The following is a 17425-nucleotide window of genomic DNA, read 5'->3' on the forward strand; positions in this document are numbered from 1 at the left end:
ATAGATGATACATAGATAATAGATGATAGATAATAGATAGATGATAGATGATAGATAATAGATGATAGATAGATAGATGATAGATAATAGATAGATAATAGATAGATGATAGATAATAGATAGATAATAGATAGATAATAGATAGATATATAATAGATAGGTAATAGATAAATTATAGATAATAAATAGATAGATGATAGATAGATAATAGATAGATAATAGATAGATAATAGATAGATAGATAATAGATAGATAATAAATGATAGATAGATGATAGATAATAGATAGATAGATGGAGAATAGATAGATGTGAAGATAAATAGAAGGATAGATAGATAAAATATGGAACAGTACAATAACCAATAATTGGAGGGTGCAGGGCCTCCCTATTAGTTATCCAGATGCAAAATATAGAAAATAATGAAAGCAGGCAACACTCCAAAATATATGCCCATATGAAGTGGTAACAATTTGGTTATAAAGAACCTTTATCAAACCCTTCTATGTAACCAAAACATTGCCGCTCCACATGGGCTATTTAAAGTCCATGTTTTATAATATTTTGCAGTGCGGACAGTTTTTAGTTTTTGTATATTTTGAAACTAAGTTAATAGATAAACAGAGAGATATATAGATAGATAGAGGGATAGATATATAGATAGATAGATATGGGATAAATAGATAGATAATAGATAGATATGAGATAGATAGATAATAGATAGATAGATAGATAGATAGAAGGATAGATAGATAGATAGATAATTGATAGATGTATTGGTAGACAGATAAATGATAGAAGGATAGATACAGGTAGACAGACACAGCCTGGTATGGACAGGATTATCTCCTTATGTGCTGGCCGTGTATAGGACATATTTGTATATTACATGTTGGCACACTTCTACCATTCAGTGTGTGCTGTATATTGCTATATGTTCTACTCCTCATATAGCAGATGGCCACTTCTGCTGTCAGTCGCTGTCTCTTCTGGGTCGCTCAGGTCCTCAGTGCTGACTCCTCATGTCTGTACTCCTCGTCTCCCATGTGGATAATGTACAGCAGCGCAGTGTATGGGGAGGACGCCGCACACCATCTCCATTGTCCCAGGGTTTAGCTGTAATTAATGAGTCTATTTACATGCGGCCTCTCTATATTAGAGCACTAATTAGTTGTTGCCAAAGTTCAGGTCCCTTTGATCATAATGCAGTGACAATGATATAGTGTGCCCCATGAAGTAATTCCTATACATTACAGGCTGATTAATGAGGAGAAGAGAGAGGAGAAAGTGCAGATTATACATGTAATAAATGTACAGCTACTAATTAGTAACCAGAGGTCTCCGAAATACTCATATTATACTGTATCTCTATTATCTATCTATTATCTATCATCTATCTATTATCTATCATCTATCTATCATCTATCTATTATCTATCATCTATCTATTATATATAATCTATCTATCATCTATCTATTATCTATCTATCATCTATTATCTATTTATTATCTATCATCTATCTATTATCTATTATCTATCTATTATCTATCATCTATCTATTATCTATCTATTATCTATTATCTATCTATTATCTATTATCTATTTATCTGTCATCTATCTATCATCTATCTATTATCTATATATTATCTATCTATCATCTATCTATTATCTATCATCTATCATCTATCTATTATCTATCATCTATCTATTATCTATCTATTATTTATCTATCATCTATTTATTATCTATCATCTATCTATTATCTATTTATTATCTATCATCTATTATCTATCTATTATCTATCATCTATCTGTCTGTTTATTATCTATCTAAACATTTATTTGTCTATTTTTCTTTCTCCACATATTTCATTCATTTACATAGTGATATATAATACTTTCCTATGGTCAGAATTGCATTTTATTTGGATAATTGTAGCCACTGATGTCTTCGCCAATAATCACAGTAACAGATGACTGGTTATCTTACAGTTCTCTATAGGTTATGATATCTATAGGCCATATGCATAAACATAATTTATATTTGTATTATTTTTTTTAGATAAGCATATAAGATACAGTAGGTATCCAGGCAAATATACATAGCTAGTCAGACAGATACATAAAGATGAGATAGATGATAGATCTGATATTTCTTGCTGTATATAGGTAGATATTACATAGATTGTTAATATAGGTAGATAAAGAGACATATGAGATAGATAGAAGGAAGATAGATTTGAGAGAGATCTTTAATATCAGAAAGATAAATAGATATGAGATGACTACATGGTGATGATATAGATACACAGAGATTCATAAATAGATATGACATAGATAGATCATAAATAATCAGCATTCTTTATTCAAAATGTAAAAAAGATACCTTTTTTAATAAGACACCTTCTGTCACTTTTTGTATTCTGTCACCAACCAATAAGTTAGATAGTTAGGGAATAGTTCTCTAATGAGAAAGACCTAAGAAAATATTTCTAGGACATTTGAATTTTTTTCCCAATTTCCTCCCATCTCTGTGCTTTATAAATGAAGGAGACTCCACGTCAGCTCCTCGTCTGTGGTCTAATATCAACGTCAGATAAGAATACTGATCAGTAATGTCACGATGATGGCGGCTCTGTCATTATCACCTGATTCCCTTCCTCTCTTGTCTTTTTATAATAAATATTTCCTATATTTACTAATACCAATTTTTAGATTCATGTATGCACAAAGTCCATGTAATGTACAGGGCATATATATGATGTGTGTTTATTTCACGTGTATTTATTGTAGTCTGGATATATGTATGTATATATTTTCTTGATTTTATACATATATATATATATATATGTATATATAATATACAGTATGTGTGTATATATATATATATATATATATATATATATATTTATATATACATATATGTCTTATAATGTGTCCGGGATATGTATGTTTGTGTGTGACTATAGTACTCTATCTATCTAGATATTATATATAAGTAGAACATTGTGAGTAAATGGCATTTTTTCTGTTTCTCTGAGTTTATAATACATACAAAAGTGTGTATTTTTTTCCATGTCTACAAAACTCACACATATATGTATGTATGTGTGTGTGTATTTATATATATATATATATATTATAGAGTCATTATTTATATCTATCTATCTATATATCTATCTATCAATATATATATATATATATATATATATATATATATATATAATGTGTCCCATAAACGCATCGTAGATATTTCTGTAATATATAATTTGAAAAATCTACAATGTGTTTATGGGTCATATATATATAATGACTCTCTCTATATATATCTATATATAAATAATTATAGAATTATTATTTATATATATATATATATGTCCCATAAACACATTGTAGATTTTTCAAATTATATATTACAGAAATATCTACAATGCATTTCTGTGACAGTCATCTTTTTTATATCTGTATATCACTTATACACATTGTAGATTTTTCTTTTATATATATATATATATACTGTATATATATATATATATATATATATATATATGTGTGCCTACAATGTGTTTGTGACATAAAAAAAATATTTAAATACATATCTAAAATATTTTTTTTATTTATATATATTATTTTATATATCCAAAATAGATGAAGCAGCACCACCAACAACAAACTCACCCTGACCCCAGATGGATTCAAAACACTTGTTTTTTGGTGAATTTTTTATTTTTGAGGTTTCAGATTTTCTGTATCTATTAAGTTACTTGTGTTTTTTTTTTTCATTACATTTTTTAGCACTTTTTTTTTTTCATCTGTTTTTTTTTTATTCATTTCCACCACGGAGACGAACTAAAAACACACGTACATTTTTTTTTTTACCTGTGGATTTATCGCATCTAATGCCAGTCTATAGGACTCTATACTGTACTATACTGTATATCTAGAGAAAGGTGGACACTATGAACCGAAACGTGGCCACATGGGCCATTAAAGTCCTATATTTTGCACTATTTTTGGAGCGCTGCCTCCATTTTTTATATTTATTATTCTGGTTGGGTTAATGCCTGGGAAGCTTTGCACCCCCATTTCCTATATTTTATCCATCCATCCATCCATCCATCCTGCCGGCTTCTCCATTACTTTCCATTTCTACAAGTCTTTTTTTTTTTTTTATGGCTGTGAAATATTTCAGCGATAAACTGAGAACATTAAAGTGAATTCTTCGTGTTTATGTAACCAGAGTCATAAAAGAGGCTTTATAGAGCGTGCAGTGTGGGCTGGGGGATTACATCTAATGTTATAGAATGTGGCCACCGAGGCTGGTCACAAGCCCTTCGTGTCTGTCATAGGGTCATTTTAAAGGGCCGCACTCCTATTTCAGCCTATGACGAAGAAGAATGAAATCTGTGATTGTTGTGTTATTCCTCCTCTCCTATGATATTTTTTATGTATATATATTTATTAATAGCCATATCAATAGATTGGTAGCAAACTCATTCCTCCAGTTCTTGCAGCTAGAGCTGCTGAGAAATTTCCAGCTTCGGCCACTAGGGGGAGCACGTCTCCCTCATTTCTAGCCTATAGGCTCAGTGTAAGGCTTGTCAGACATAAGTAATACTTTGGTTGTGGTTCCCTCCCGCACCAATTTAATGAAAAATTAATTTTGATTTTTGGGTAATTTGGAAATTTACCTAGTACTGGGGAGAAATAATAATAAAAAAGGAGATCACAAAATATTCTCCCCTCTTAATAGACAGTATCGGACATGCAAAAGTGAGTGTTGCCCCTTTGTAATGCCAAACAGCTTCTTATAGAGGAGCTATTGACATGTCTGTTTCAGGAAATGCTGATATCCCTCCTGAAATAATTGCTATTCTGCTGTAGATTTTCTTCGTTGTGTTGTCCCTCTGTTACTCCTCCTGGAAATGTAAGAATAAATTGACAACTGTGTCCAATCAGAAAACAAGGGACCTCGGTCTAGTATTCAGTGAGGCCCCCAGCGATCATACATTTATAATCATTCCTGTGGATAGGTGATAATTTTTATGTATTATGCAGTTCTGCAGCAGCTGAGGTGTATTATGAGGTTCTGCAGCAGCAGAGTGTATTATGATGTTCTGCAGCAGCTGAGGTGTATTATGAGGTTCTGCAGCAGCTGTGGTGTATTATGAGGTTCTGAATCAGCTGAGGTGTATTATGAAGTTCTGCAGCAGCTGAGTGTATTATGATGTTCTGCAGCAGCTGAGGTGTATTATGAGATTCTGCAGCAGCTGTGGTGTATTATGAAGTTCTGCAGCAGCTGAGTGTATTATGATGTTCTGCAGCAGCTGAGGTGTATTATGAGGCTCTGAATCAGCTGAGGCGTATTATGAGGTTCTGCAGCAGCTGAGGTGTATTATGATGTTCTGCAGTAGCTGAGGTGTATTATGAGGTTCTGCAGCAGCTGAGTGTATTATGATGTTCTGCAGCAGCTGAGGTGTATTATGAGGTTCTGCAGCAGCTGAGGTGTATTATGATGTTCTGCAGCAGCTGTGGTGTATTATGAGGTTCTGCAGCAGCAGAGTGTATTATGATGTTCTGCAGCAGCTGAGGTGTATTATGAGGTTCTGCAGCAGCTGTGGTGTATTATGAGGTTCTGAATCAGCTGAGGTGTATTATGAAGTTCTGCAGCAGCTGAGTGTATTATGATGTTCTGCAGCAGCTGAGGTGTATTATGAGATTCTGCAGCAGCTGTGGTGTATTATGAAGTTCTGCAGCAGCTGAGTGTATTATGATGTTCTGCAGCAGCTGAGGTGTATTATGAGGTTCTGCAGCAGCTGAGGTGTATTATGAGGTTCTGAATCAGCTGAGGCGTATTATGAGGTTCTGCAGCAGCTGAGGTGTATTATGATGTTCTGCAGTAGCTGAGGTGTATTATGAGGTTCTGCAGCAGCTGAGTGTATTATGATGTTCTGCAGCAGCTGAGGTGTATTATGAGGTTCTGCAGCAGCTGAGGTGTATTATGATGTTCTGCAGCAGCTGTGGTGTATTATGAGGTTCTGAATCAGCTGAGGTGTATTATGAGGTTCTGCAGCAGCTGAGGTGTATTCTGATGTTCTGCAGCTGCTGAGGTGTATTATGAGGTTCTGCAGCAGCTGTGGTGTATTATGAGGTTCTGCAGCAGCTGAGGTGTATTATGATGTTCTGCAGCAGCTGTGGTGTATTATGAGGTTCTGAATCAGCTGAGGTGTATTATGAGGTTCTGCAGCAGCTGAGGTGTATTCTGATGTTCTGCAGCAGCTGAGGTGTATTATGAGGTTCTGTAGCAGCTGAGGTGTATTATGAGCTTCTGCAGCAGCTGAGGTGTATTATGAGGTTCTGCAGCAGCTGAGGTGTATTATGATGTTCTGCAGCAGCTGAGGTGTATTGTGATGTTCTACAGCAGCTGAGGTGTATTATGATGTTCTGCAGTAGCTGAGGTGTATTATGATGTTCTGCAGCAGCTGAGGTGTATTATGAGGTTCTGAATCAGCTGAGGTGTATTATAAGGTTCTGCAGCAGCTGAGGTGTATTCTGATGTTCTGCAGCAGCTGAGGTGTATTATGATGTTCTGCAGCAGCTGAGGTGTATTGTGATGTTCTACAGCAGCTGAGGTGTATTATGAGGTTCTGCAGCAGCTGAGGTGTATTATAATGTTCTGCAGTAGCTGGGGTGTATTATGATGTTCTGCAGCAGCTGAGGTGTATTATGAGGTTCTGCAGCAGCTGTGGTGTATTATGAGGTTCTGAATCAGCTGAGGTGTATTATGAGGTTCTGCAGCTGCTGAGGTGTATTATGAGGTTCTGCAGCAGCTGTGGTGTATTATGAGGTTCTGCAGCAGCTGAGGTGTATTATGATGTTCTGCAGCAGCTGTGGTGTATTATGAGGTTCTGAATCAGCTGAGGTGTATTATGAGGTTCTGCAGCAGCTGAGGTGTATTCTGATGTTCTGCAGCAGCTGAGGTGTATTATGAGGTTCTGTAGCAGCTGAGGTGTATTATGAGCTTCTGCAGCAGCTGAGGTGTATTATGAGGTTCTGCAGCAGCTGAGGTGTATTATGATGTTCTGCAGCAGCTGAGGTGTATTGTGATGTTCTACAGCAGCTGAGGTGTATTATGATGTTCTGCAGTAGCTGAGGTGTATTATGATGTTCTGCAGCAGCTGAGGTGTATTATGAGGTTCTGAATCAGCTGAGGTGTATTATAAGGTTCTGCAGCAGCTGAGGTGTATTCTGATGTTCTGCAGCAGCTGAGGTGTATTGTGATGTTCTACAGCAGCTGAGGTGTATTATGAGGTTCTGCAGCAGCTGAGGTGTATTATAATGTTCTGCAGTAGCTGGGGTGTATTATGATGTTCTGCAGCAGCTGAGGTGTATTATGAGGTTCTGCAGCAGCTGTGGTGTATTATGAGGTTCTGAATCAGCTGAGGTGTATTATGAGGTTCTGCAGCAGCTGAGGTGTATTCTGATGTTCTTCAGCAGCTGAGGTGTATTATGAGGTTCTGTAGCAGCTGTGGTGTATTATGAGGCTCTGCAGCAGCTGAGGTGTATTATGAGGTTCTGCAGCAGCTGAGGTGTATTCTGATGTTCTGCAGCAGCTGAGGTGTATTCTGATGTTCTGCAGCAGCTGAGGTGTATTATGAGGTTCTGTAGCAGCTGAGGTGTATTATGAGTCTCTGCAGCAGCTGAGGTGTATTATGAGGTTCTGCAGCAGCTGAGGTGTATTATGAGGTTCTGCAGCAGCTGAGGTGTATTATGATGTTCTGCAGCAGCTGTGGTGTATTATGAGGTTCTGCAGCAGCTGAGGTGTATTATGATGTTCTGCAGCAGCTGAGGTGTATTATGAGGTTCTGCAGCAGCTGAGGTGTATTCTGATGTTCTGCAGCAGCTGAGGTGTATTATGAGGTTCTGTAGCAGCTGAGGTGTATTATGAGGCTCTGCAGCAGCTGAGGTGTATTATGAGGTTCTGCAGCAGCTGAGGTGTATTCTGATGTTCTGCAGCAGCTGAGGTGTATTCTGATGTTCTGCAGCAGCTGAGGTGTATTATGAGGTTCTGTAGCAGCTGAGGTGTATTATGAGGCTCTGCAGCAGCTGAGGTGTATTATGAGGTTCTGCAGCAGCTGAGGTGTATTATGAGGTTCTGCAGCAGCTGAGGTGTATTATGATGTTCTGCAGCAGCTGTGTTGTATTATGAGGTTCTGCAGCAGCTGAGGTGTATTATGATGTTCTGCAGCAGCTGAGGTGTATTATGAGGTTCTGCAGCAGCTGAGGTGTATTATGATGTTCTGCAGCAGCTGAGGTGTATTATGAGGTTCTGCAGCAGCTAATCTGTGCCAGTAGCTGCAGTTACAAATATTGATATCTTTTTTCCTTTTGCCCCTTTAGTCTTCGTTTCCAGCACACACAGATCTTTGTCAGGTTTTCATCAGTTGAGAGTGATTTATGCATCTATCGACTTTTTTTTAACAATTTTCTCCTAAATGCAATGGAAGAAAAGCCCCCGCGATTTATTCTCCGAGAGCACAAAGGGGGGAATTAGGAGACAGCGGCACAACAATGTCACAATCAGTGATTTTAATGACTCATTTAATGATGTTAATCTGTTTAAAAAAAAAATCCCTGGGAAAAGTGAGCGAGAAAAAGAATAAATCTAGTCCTGGAGATAATGAGAGGGGCGTTTGCATAATTTTATAAAAATATATTAGAATATTAATGATCAATAATTTAAAAAAATAAAATGTTACAGCCGTACTCCTGAGACTTCTATTAAAAAAAATATAAATAAATTGGTTTAAAACATGATGACCGGGCTTTTATCACCTCCTCTACTGCTTTTTCTCTTCGGGCCGAGTTGGTCCGGAAAATCGGCTTATCCTGCGTGGAACAATAATAATTCCAGTGCCAGATTAGTAGGAACTTTCCCTTGATTCCAACATCCTTCTCTCGTCCCCAATCATGCGGTATGTGTCCCTATTACTGCACCTGGCACAATAACAGCTCCTCTTACCGCTGCGCATAGTAATGCCACTACTGTGCCCCTTACATAGTAATGTGGCTCCTTTGTGCCTTCACAGCAGCCCCCACACTGTATAATGGCCCCCACACTAGTCCCCACACTGTATAATGGCACACACAGTTTATGACAGCCTCGCACTGTGGCTCCCATGCTGTATAATGGCCCCCACAATGTATGGTGGCCACCACAGTAGCCTTCAACCTGTATAATGGCCTCCCGCATTACCATGACCTCCACGCTGTATAATGACCCCTGTATTGGCTCCCACACTGTATAATGGCTCCCACATTAGCCCCCACACTGTATAATGGCTCCCACATTAGCTCCCACACTGTATAATGTCCCCCACATTCGCTCCCACGCTGTATAATGTCCCCCGCATTAACTTCCATGCTGTATAATATCCCCCGCATTAGTTCCCACGCTGTATAATGTCCCCCACATTAGTTCCCACGCTGTATAATGTCCCCCACATTAGTTCCCACGCTGTATAATGTCCCCCACATTAGTTCCCACGCTGTATAATGTCCCCCACATTAGTTCCCACGCTGTATAATGTCCCCCACATTAGTTCCCACGCTGTATAATGTCCCCCACATTAGTTCCCACGCTGTATAATGTCCCCTGCATTATCTCCCATGCTGTATCTTCCCGCATTAGCTCCCATGCTGTATAATGTCCCCCACATTAACTCCCACTCTGTATAATGTCCCCCGCATTAACTCCCACTCTGTATAATGTCCCCAGCATTAGGTCCCACATTGTATAATGTCCCCTGGATTAGCTCCCATGCTGTATGTCCACTGCATTAGTTCCCATGCTGTATAATGTGCCCCTCTGTATAATGGCCCCCGCATTAGCTCCCACACTGTATAATGGTCCCTGCATTAGCTCACATGCTGTATTGTGGCCCCCGCATTAACTCCCACGCTGTATAATGGTCACTGCATTAGCGTCCACGCTGCATAAGAGTGCCTCACTTAGCCCCCACATTGTATAAGGGGCCCCCATACTTTATGAAGCCCCCACAGTCCCACCACATGTTTTAAATAAAATGAAAAAACATCCTATACTCACCTAATCCACGATCCTGACGTGGGCAGATCAACGCACTGTTATCGCATGCAGAGGACATAGTCCTGTGCTTACACCGGCGCCTTGGCCAGTGCATCACCTGCTGTTCTGTAGTCCGCAGCCTTAAAGTGACCTGCGGTTTACAGAACAGAGAGCAGTGGTGCAGGGAGATCGTGTCTCCCCGCTCTACTGCGGAGCTTAACTGTATCTGTGTGCTGTGCATGCCGATATAGTTAACAGTGACAGTAGCTCCTAGTGGGCCCCTCCGAGTCCAGGTTGACCGCACCCTCTGCCCTCCGCACCCCGGTATTTACGCTACTGCCTCCTAAGGATCACAGGACTAGGTGTGACCACAGCCCCTGCATTCACAATAGTTGCAGCCCTGGGAAATATGTAAATTACAGATAAGTTACACAGATACAAAGCTGTGACCACAACTATAGATTTTTATGAGGATCCGGCGAGATGGGAAATTTTATGGAAAGTTTGCTCTCCTTTTTCCCCCACCCCCCTGTAGATTACTAAAGCATCTATCTTTGTAATTGCTCTACTAGAAAATGTAAGAGGGAGAATTTCCTAGATAAGGTAAACATTAATCACAGAAACACCTAGGATAAATCTGTTTATGCTCCTTAAGTAATATTATTTAACCCCAATTACCCTCACGGAGCAGCCTAATATTTTCTGGCATTGACTGAGATCATTCCTACCCCCCAAAAAAAGGATAATTGGGATTGTAAAAAAACAAGAGCTAATACTTACACTATAGGGATAAAAGGATGTACCGGTATATTACATTTTTCAGGAACTTTTCTGACCTTCTATTCTACATTCATAGACATTAATATGGAGTCTGCTCCTCTGCAGATATAAAAGCTCCCGCTCTTCCAGGAAGGATTTCTGCAAGATTTTGGAGGCATCTATGGGAATTTTTGCCCCTTCATCCAGATGATCATTTGTGAGGTCAGACCCTGATGTTGGAGAGGGCGGGCTCACAATCTCCATTATAGGTGTTGGATGGGGTTGACGTCATGCCCTTCCACCACACTATCCCCAACCATGTGTCGCGCAAGGTGTGGGAAAGACTTAGTGCAACACAAAGGGGAGAGGGAAAGGGGTGGAAGTGGAGACCTCCTAGGTTGATCTAGCATCTCCCCTAATTTCCCTGTATTGATTCTTCACCAATAGCTGCACGCGTTCCTCACCCTCTCTTTCCCTGGCGTTTGGCTCAGACTAGGGAAGGTAGGAGATGAGCACTAGTCGATCTCCACTAAACACTATAGACAACAAGGAAGGAAAAACAGGGGGAAATTGCTTAGCTTTAGACGACTCCAGACAAATGCGCACACATCCTCAAGCTCCAAAGAAGACATAGTACTGTTCTTCCAAAAGCCTTCACCAGTAGGAATGAATATCGCCAGCACCTCCCTCTAGAACACACCAGGTATTTATACAACCAGGCCAGGGAGTTAAATAGCCAAAGGAAGGTAACTGCTGGGCCCTAGAGACAGCCTCTAAGAAGATGTCTGTAATGTCAAACTTAGAGATCTCCTGCAACCAACTGCAGGGCATCTGTCTGTCACTTCTGACACACTCGTGACAGTATCCCCCCTCTACGAGTGGCCTTCGGACACTCAGGACCGGGTTTCTTAGGATAAGAGGTGTGGAATCAGTGAACCAATCTGGGAGCGTTCACCTCTGACACTGAAACCCACATCCTCTCCTCTCCTTTGGACCATAGCCTTTCCAGTGCACCAAGTATTGTAGAGAACGACGTTGGAGACGAGAATCTACAATCCTCGAAAGTCAGGGGGTTACGTTCTCCTGGCCTTCACTAAATTCAGACTTGTCCATCACATAGAAAAGTGTGATCTCTCACTACACAGAACATGTTTCCTCCAGAGTCCAGTGATGGCGGCTTTGGAGGATCCATCCTGTCTTGTACTACACAGAAATGTCATTGATATTAATAGACACGGTGTAATACTTAATTTCCCCTGTGGCGGCGATGCAGGGAAAATAAACACGTAATACTAAGTGATCCCCACAGATCACAGCTTTTTGCAGTGATTACAGCAGGAGTTCACTTTGTGATCTGTCTATTGTCATAGAACATTTCTAACAAGTAGGGATTGCCCAAAGAGGAGAACTTCTAAGATGACCTAACTGTAAATATGTAATTGTTTTTCTATTTTTTACCTGGTTTAAATACCGCTGTTCTCCTGAATTCGGCTGTCAAGCACGATGTGGGAAAGACTAAGTGCAACACGAAGGGAAGAGGGGAAGGAAGCCCAAACACTAGGGAAATGGGGAGTGGAGACCCCTAGGCAGATGTAATATCACCTTACCTATCCTACCGTCCCTATATAGGTTCCGCACCTACTGCCAAACAGGAAACCTAATCCTTGTATATCCCTAGAGCTAGGCCCTAGATAGGGAGGGGGTGGTGAGCACTGGTCAGGCCCCACTATAAACTAAAGACAACAAGGTAGACAAACAAAGGGGAAAAACTTAGCTTGAGCAGACACCAGAGAGATTACACCAAATGTCCTCCAAGGGCACCAGAGAGGAAGCTAGCCGACTGCTATTGTTCCAAGCCTTCACAGGGGAAAATGGAAATATCACCGACGACTCCCTGAAGCAGACTGAGAGTTTATTAACACCCAGACCAGGGTGTGTCAATCAGAGCAGGAGGGAGGTTGGCCCGGGTCCAAAAGTAAGAAGGATTAAGAAGGCGTCTGCAATGCCAAACGAAGTGACCTTCTGCAGCCAGCTCCAGAGTGACTGATGTGACACAGGCGATGCTTTTCGTTTGTTCCTACGCCTTGCCATTGTTGAGATATGACCTCCTCTTCCCTGCATATAAATATAGTCCTTTTTTTAAAGCAAGGTGGGCGTGGTCCACAATTCTTCTTCATGATGACCACTCCCACTTGGCTAACAAAGACTAGATTTATATTCAGGGAAGAAGGGACCATATATCAGGAACGGAGAGGCGGAGAAACAAAAGAAAAACATTGCAGAATTCAGGAGGACAGGGGAATTCACACCAGGTAAAAAGCAATTACATATTTACAGGTCCTCTTTAAATGTATACTTATGGTTGCAACAAATATTTATAATCAGTGTAATTACATATTTTATCGTTTTTTTTTATTACGTTTCAGAGGTTATTCCAGCATTATTTATGTGACTTACGCTGTGATGATGGCCGCTCCGCTATCTTAGGAGAGAGACATTTTGAGAGGAGCTTCGACGACTTTTGTCCCGATAGTGACATCTTATCATTGACTATTTTAGGCTTTTCTTTCCACCAGATGCTTCACATAATCAGTAAAAACTCAACAATTACCACAGACCTTGGAAAAATGTATTGTTGCTGAACTCGTGATGTCATATGAATCTCTGAATTTCATCCATCCACCCACGGGTTCAGTGGACAAAATTCAGGGACAATCCTAGTGTAATGGATGTGTAATAAACTGATTCAGCACCAATTGGTGGAGGAAAAAAAATAAATATAAAATAGGCATCTGGGATACTGGAAGTTTACCAAGTATTATCAACAGGGGCGTAACGGCCGTGGTCGCAGAGGTTACCCCCGCGATCGGACCCGTGAAGGTGAGGGGCTCACCAACGCCCGCACAAACTTCAACTGGATGTGCATCCTCAGACGCGCATTCAGCTGAAGTGTATTGCGGCGCAGAGACCCGTCGGGTCCGTGCGCGGCTATACACACTGCCGGCCAATGAGAGGTCAGCAGCTGATGTCAGCGTACACATAACTGGGGGAGCATGGCAGTGACATCACGCGCTCCCGTCGCTTGCACGCTGAAGTCAGCTGCCGGCTTCAGAAAAGGACGATGCGTGGCGGGGGAGCGGAAGGAAGGTGAGTATAATGGTTTATTTTTTTTTCTGTACATTAAGGAACCGCGACAAAATGGGGGACATATAGCAGGAGGGGGGATATATATATATATATATATATATATATATATATATATATATATATATATATACAAGCGTGAGGCTCAGGATAAGGGACATTTATATATCAGGATGGGGGATATATATCAGGATGGGGGACATACTGTATACCCGGATGGGGCCCAGGATAAGGGACATATATACCAGGATGGGGGATATATATACCAGGATGGGACACAGTATAAGAGACATGTACCAGGATAGAGAATATATATACCAGGATGGGGTCCATGATAAGGGAAATATATACCAGGGTGAAGAATATATATACCAGGATGGGGGATATATATCAAGATGGGGACCAGGATAAGGAATATACAGTATATACCAGGAAGAGGGAGGGGATATATACCAGGATGGGGCCCAGGATAAGGGACATATATACCAGGGTGAGGGATATATATACAAGGATGGGGGATATATATCAAGATGAGGCCCAGGATAAGGGATATATATACCTGGATGGGGGATATATACCAGGATGGGGCCCAGGATAAGGGACATATATACCAGGATGGGGGATATATATACCAGGAAGGGGGGCCCAGGTCCATATCTTGCACAGAGGCCCATCGGACTCTAGTTACGCCACTGAAATCAATCCTCACTGCATGTTACTGATGAGACTATTTTAATCTATCCTCCTGCTGGGCCAGCCTTGCTGTATTAATCTACTACATAATAGTAATGGAAACTTTGAAGATACCATACAAATCGTACACTGCCCCTCAAGAGTAATATGAGAAGATGATTGTAGCTATCCTGGATATAAGGATGACAGCAAGAGAGAGAAGGAAGAGATAGGAGAAAAGTGTAACATTTACGGTGCTGTTCTTAACGGGAAGAGATGATCGGCCAAAAAAATCCAACATGGGCGTTGATCTTTTTTTTCATGAGCAAATAGCCTTTGGTTCCCATATATACATACTGTATGTATACGGATATTAATAGGTCTGCCAACATGAAGAAATTTAGTTTATGTCTTAGTCCAATATATGTATACAGGGCCCTAAAGGTGTCCATATATATAATAGCCATTGACCGCACCTTTGGCCGACAGCTACTCTTCCTGTCTCATGTACAAGCATGATCAGTCCATGAGTATTCAATGGAAAGAGGAGAGTAAGTCGTTGCCCGACACCTCTGGCGGCAGCTTATCTTCCCTGTGAACAGAAGAATTGAGCGGGGACATTCAACACGCCCGATGATTTACTCCCTCGTCATCATATGTCAAGAAGTCATCTGGCTGGTCAAGTCAATTTTGCTCTAATATGTATAGTCGCCTTAAGAGATGCAACCTACTCGTAAACAAATGCAAAAATTTGGATAGAGCCACACAACACGACAGCCATCGTCAACCATTGTCTTTTCCGTTTGGTTGCTCAAGAAATTTCTAGATTTCTGCCAAGGGCAGAGACCCAATTTGTACATCGGATCACACATTGTTCTTAAAATTTGCAAGATATTATGGAACATTATTTTTTTTTTCTCTCTCCGTGTGTTCTTCAAGGACATTTTTTATGAAGTACAATATGTTCCACAACCTGAAGACTTGTGAGGACTCCTGGTCTATTACACTCGGGCTCTTCTAGAGTTTGTTATCCTTCCCACGTTTCATTTTATTCTCCGTCATCTAATAAATCAACTCCAGCTGCTTACATTTGGCAGACTCTTACGCAGCTAATAACGTCTCCAGCCAAGTCATTAACCTGCTCCTAAGCTTGAAAAATCGGGTCGTGACGTCACTGCCGGTCCCGAACGTCACACCAAAGTGCTCTACAACACAGTTAGAGGTCTGAGATTAGGCGAGAGGAATAATCTTGAGCTACTTGGTGCCAAGCTCAGGCATACACTTGGCTCCGTTCTGAAACATAAATCTAAGAACTTACTTGAATCTCGGACAGAACTTAAAAGCAGTCATAAAATGAAAATGCTAAAAGAAAGACAAATGCAGATGAATGACTGTGAAATTTAGGACTAAAAAGTCCCAGAGAAAGAGCAAGTCTAATAAAGTCAAAATTGGGCAAAAAGAAAGGAGTAAAAGAGTTATTCCGACAAAATTCTGCATAGTCACACTTTTTTGACGTATGATTAAAGCAATGGCAAATATTATCTTACGAACATTGACCAAGAAGATGACTATGTAGCCAACAACTCCCTCAAAGAGTACAGAAGGGTCCTCCAATAAGGGTCATCCAACCACACAAGATCCCTTGGGTGCAACCCATTTTTCCTATGATGAATTTTTTTAGATATCCCGTAATAATTCTCAGATGTGTAGGATTTAGTAATTTATTTAGTTATTGTTTTATGTCTGTGTAACTACTTACTAGTGATGAGCACTAAAATTCTCGAGTACTCAGTACTCGAATCGAGCAGGTCGGATGCTTGGACGGGCTCGACTAGAGTAGCAAGAATAATGGAAGTCAATGGGAAACTCAAACATTTTTCCGAAAGACCCTAATAGGAGGGCTGCGGGGAGGGGTCGGGAAAATTGCTGAAATGGATAGAAACAGCTCTCAATTGGAATGGGAACAGCATGGGGAAGACTCCCAGGTCGCTGCTGGAAACAATGTTGTCAGAGTATTACGCAACTTTTAGGGTGTGTTCCCACGATCAGTGTTTGTTCAGGCTTTCACGCAGCTGAATTTTCCACATGAATCCTGCAGCTCAGCTTACTTGCATTTTTGTATACGTTTTTGACGCATGCATTTTTGCCTCTCTTTGATATGTTATTATATGTGCAAATATATAGATAGATATGGGGCAGGTAGGTAGATAGATAGATAGATAGATAGATAGATTTCTGTGTGATATATAAGTGCCGTGCGTGTATAATTTACTGCATATGGATTAACCTAATAAATAATTAAATGAAAAAATGACGTTGATTCCTTCTATTTTTGATAACCAGCCAGGGTAAAACAGACAGATGTGGGCTTATATTATCAGGCTGGGAAAGTCCTTAGTTATTGGGCCCTTCCCAGTGTAAAAATTCCAGCCCTCAGCCACCCCAGAATCAGTGCATCACATGAGATGCGCAAATTCTAGCATTTTGCTTGGCTCTTCCCAATTGCCTTGGTGCGGTGGCAATCGGGGTAATGGTAGTTGAGTTTCATGACAGCTGTGATTTGTCAAAAAACACATCTGCCATCAAACCCTAGTATTAGTAATGGAGAGGTATCTATCAGACACCCCCATTACTAACCCGGTAATAAAAAAAGAAAAAAACACAGTCACAAATAAAAAATACTTTATTTGAATAAAAATTCCCCCACACTATCCCTTGTTCACCAATTTATTGAAGAAAAATAAAAATATTCTATGTAGGTAATCC

Source organism: Phyllobates terribilis, unplaced genomic scaffold, assembly GCF_046119375.1.
Source record: "Phyllobates terribilis strain yellow unplaced genomic scaffold, ASM4611937v1 Scaffold_10__3_contigs__length_209671492, whole genome shotgun sequence".
Lineage (NCBI taxonomy): Eukaryota > Metazoa > Chordata > Amphibia > Anura > Dendrobatidae > Phyllobates > Phyllobates terribilis.